Source organism: Drosophila rhopaloa, unplaced genomic scaffold, assembly GCF_018152115.1.
Source record: "Drosophila rhopaloa isolate 14029-0021.01 unplaced genomic scaffold, ASM1815211v1 contig_3, whole genome shotgun sequence".
NCBI classification, from domain to species: Eukaryota; Metazoa; Arthropoda; class Insecta; order Diptera; family Drosophilidae; genus Drosophila; species Drosophila rhopaloa.
Genome location: NW_025335123.1, coordinates 16830886 through 16835673, shown reverse-complemented (window position 1 = coordinate 16835673; position 4788 = coordinate 16830886).

The window sequence follows — 4788 nt, the reverse complement described above, 5'->3', positions numbered from 1 at the left end:
TGAAATGACTGCACTTTCTTCGAAAACTCTTAGTGAAATTACTCCATTAGTGAGTCGCTCCATTTGACGACTATTTATTTGGTGGTTGACTTTTCGGGCAAATAAAATGGTTTTCATTGCGAACGTATTGCGGGCATAAAATAAAAGTAACCCCCGAATGCTAGGAACTAAAACTACTCCAGGCTATTTTACGGATATCAAAATACAATTCAGACAAATCTAGAGTGTGGTTGGCTGGGTGGGGGAGGGGAGGGGATGGGTTTGGCGTGGGGCAACCAAACCCCCTGGGCTCATGAATGCGAATGTAAATGTTGTTGGCAACGCGGTTGAGATTGTGGTTGTTGCCGTTTGTCTCTGGTGCTTGAGTAAAAGTACAAGTTATGCGTCAAAACAACGAAAGCAGCCAAGAGCAAGAGGATATGGCCACGAGGAGGTTGAGGAGTCCAAGTTCGTTCCTCTAAATTGCTAGGCGAGGGCGTGGCCCAGAATCGTAAATCACTTTGAAGTGGGTCGTAGACGTCCGAGCTGCGTTCCAGACAACAAAAAGCAACAGCAGCAGACACTGAACCCCTCTCACTTGAGCACTATCCATGCCACTGGTCCCCCTCCTCTGGCGAACCCCCTCGTAATCCCTCGAAACGTCCCTCCTCTCCCCCTCCCCCTTGTATTTTTTCGATGCCCCGCGGCGACAGGAAAAAGCACGCTAGGCGCTGCCAAAGCTGCTTATCCTGACACACGGTAGCCGTTAAGTGTCCAAGTCGAAAAATAAAAAATAAAACAGCAGCAGCAGCAGCGGAAGGAAGCGAAGATAATGCCTACTCCAGTCCAAAAAGATCGATCGGAGCTGGAACAGAAACGGGGTTGCCCAGCAAATCAATCAGCAAATTTATTGATATCACTCATCACCCCGAAAGTTTCGGTTCTTTTAGCCCCAGTCCAGTTCAGTTAATAACAATAATTATTCTGCAAATTAAGCCGCACGCATCCTGAAAGTGCTGGCACTCTTCTTTTTTCCGTTTTCGAGAGACCATGATCATGTCCAGTGGTCCAATCGATCTTGATCTGCCGCGTCTCCGTGTTGATGAGTTGTCTTAGCCAAAGACAAGTGCCTCGGGCGACTTTCAGACACTTCATCAAAGGTCTGCCAATTTGACTGGGACGATAAGTGAGATATGCGAAAAGTACTTGCCAATATGTGGCATATAATCCTGAATAAGAGAATCTATATGGGTTCAGTATTGACAGCATGATAAAGAGGTATTTGATTACAAAATCTGGGTGAATAATTCGAATAAAAAGATTATTTAATACATATTTTACTAACCAAAGATTGAGAATTGACTTATGATATTTATACATTAATCTAACAATAACAGTTCTCAATAAAAAGGAATTAAAAATAGTATTTTTAACATGATATGGATGTCAATAACTCTCTATAAAAAGTACCCATAAGTTAAGATCACCAAACTAATTGTCCATCAAACATAACTCCAAACTTAGGGATCTTCCCCACCATCATAAACGATTGTCTTAGATGAGATTTAATTTGCGGGCGATTTAATAGAGCTATCAAAGTGAAATCTCCAAAAGCTGGAGGTCCTCGACGAAGATGGTTAAGGGGAGGGGGGGTCGAGGTAGAGGCAGGGGGAGAGGGAGAAATGCGCAATCAACGCCAACATATTGTACAATACTATACATAAATTCCAGGGTAAGGCCCAACTTACCATATAATGACTACCTACCTTGATTACACACTCCTCCAACCGCCCGAACGGCGAGTGTTGAGGGTGTTGCTTAAGCTCGAACGTTGATGCCACCGATGGATGCTCCTGGTATGGATGCTGCATGCCCCAAACCCAAACCTGTGTTTAAGCTGAAGAGGGTGCCAACATGCGGCGACCCAGGAACTCAGAGGAGACCAGCAGACCCACAGAGAAACTCAAAGATACCTAAAAGAATCTTGAAGAAACCCCAAAGAAAACCCAGTGAAAAAACAAGAGAGAGAGCTGCGTGCCAACTGACGACGCCTGATTGTTGGGATGTTGCTGTTGCTGCTGCCGCTGCTTCATTGCACTTAATTATTGTTATTTATTATTTTTATATTGTTTTGATGAGATGTTCAGCAGCATGTTGACGAAATGTCGAATTTGCAAATTGTTTAAATCAACTGGAAGGCGCTTTGGCTGCTGGCTGGTCGTCGTATAATTGATCGATTGCAGGCTCGGGGCGTTTTCTGAAATTATCATAATTAGACTAAATGCAGACTGCTGCTGCTGCTGCTGTTGCTCTGAAACGGCTACTGTCCATCCTTTTTTGACACTTGCTCTTTTATTGATGGCGCCCGAGGAGGGACGACCGAACAGATTTAGCATTTGTCGCCGTCATTTCGCATTTAATTGCGTAATTGCAGGTGCATAATTATATATTTGCCGCATAACTCCCTCTATCTTTTCACTTCGATCGAAGGGGAGGGGTGTTTGTGGATTGACCACAATTAACGCCATCGATTTCAGTTGAATGCAACTTAAATTAAGCGAATAATTTGGGTGCCATTTGCCAATTGTGCAATTCGAAATTTAAATTTAAACTACGGTTCATATATCAGGACATGGGGCATGTTTAACATATAGCCACACACAACAGTAGCTGCAAGTGTCAGGGAAAACTAATGGAAATTGCTCTGGTCAAACTCGTTTGTCCCTCTTAGTTTGGCTCCAGTAATTTCTGTTTCTGTTTTTATTTTTCTGTTTCCCATCGCCTCTTTCCATTTCTTTTTTTTTGTTTTTGGCGCGTCCACACAATTAATTACACAAAAAGTCGGCAAAAGTCCGCAGCCAGACCATAAAAACATATATACACACTTGGAGATGCAGGAGGTTGTATGAAGTCGGGGATACGAAGAGAAACATTTTTCTTCTTACAGCGCAACCTGTAATTATCGTTCGATACAAATCGAAAAGCGAGAGACACAAAACAATTTATTATTGTGAATTAATAAATTTTATTTTTCATTTTTGCCTCTGCTTCCTTCCATTTTCCTTTTATACATTTTTATGTTTGCCTTTTTTTCTCTCGTCTTGTTTCCTTTGCCTGTATATGTGCTTGTGGGTCTGACAAGGCGCATATATCTTGGGCATTATCTTGTCATACGATCTGGCAAGCGGCATTAAAATGCTAAAATGCGCAAAAAGCCAAAAAAAAAAAAAATGGGAGAAAAATACAAAACAAAAATGGCAAGCAAAAATTAGCAAATGGCTCTACTGCAATAAAAGAGAAATTTTTTACGTAATTCAGTTATGTTTTGTTGTGTTTCCGTTGCTTTCTGTGAATTTCTAATTCGCACATAAAATGTTTAAGTTCATTTTAATCACCCATTAGAAAAACTTGTTAACGTTTTCTGCGAAAGCCTTTATGTGCTGCTCGTTTAGCTAAAGGCCTGAGGTAAAGGCTTTTTTTTTGTGCAAGCTCTTAGGCACTTAAACAGTTGCCTAAATTCTACATTTAATCAGTGGGAATTCATTACAAAGATTACGCATACGCCATGTTGAGCGCTGGAAGCTTTGCTTATCCTGGCAAAATCCAAATGGGGCGTGGTAGCGCCTTTTCCCCACCCTACTTTTTTTTATGACAACAACAAAGGGAAACATTTAATGAAGTTTCAATAAAAATAAGAAAAAAACACAAGAAGATGAAGATGAAAATACACACACATAAAGCAACAAAAAAAAAAAGAAAAAGGGGGAAAACGGCAAGTGGAAATAAAAAATCAAATAAAAAATAAACCAACAAACACCGAGGAGCGTTTGCTGATGACAATGACAAAATAAAAATGGGAAATAGGGAAATGGTAAATGGTGAATGGTGAGTGGAAAATGGGAAAAAGGGGGTGCTCTTTGGTAGTGCAGTTAGCCCCCCAGAAAGAGTTTTCCCCCCGGGTTTTCCCACCAGCCGCCTCGATTGAAATTAACGCAAAAAAGGCGTGGCCTTTGCCGTTGTGACAACAACAACGACAACAACAACTGGGTGTTGGGGTGGTTGGGTGGTGTTCGTAGGGTGGGTGGTGTACCCAGAGAAAAGCAACACTACCGCCGATATGCAATAAACAAACAGGCAAGAGCAACAACAAAGGGGTTGGGCGGTGGTGGTGTAGGGGGGTTTGGCGCTGCCTTTGACTGCCACTCAATTAGTTTTTATTGCGCTGTCAGCAAACCAAGCCTAAAACACAAAACAAAAAAGGAAGAGAAATGCCCTGGCGGATCTACCTCGTTTTGTCAGCTCATAAAAATGTCATAGCAGCTAATTAAACGGAATGAGAAAGATGCCCTGTGTTGTGACAGCTGCCGGACAAAAGTTTGACAAGCGAGCAGCTCTCTCGGACAAAAAAAAAGATGAGGAGAATACCAAAAAATCGTATACTCAAATCCACCAAAACTGAAATCCGATGATTGACAGCCCCAACCCGGTACCGATCGCATGCCAGATCCACCCATTTTCCCACCCCACCAGCTAATCACCTGTTTCGAGTGTTGCGCAAATTGATTTTCATTAGCGTCCGACTAATTAATTGGCCCAAACGAACGAGCCGCGCCAGCCTCTCTGATTAATTTGCATGTCGATGGGGCTAATGCCACATAAAAACACGTCAAGAAAAGTAGATCTTATGATCGATTAAAAAAGTGAGCACAAACTTATGAAATATTATCGGGAATCGCACATTGATTGACCACACACTTATATAAATTTAAAGCATAAAATCGAAGATATTTATATAATATTTTTAACGCA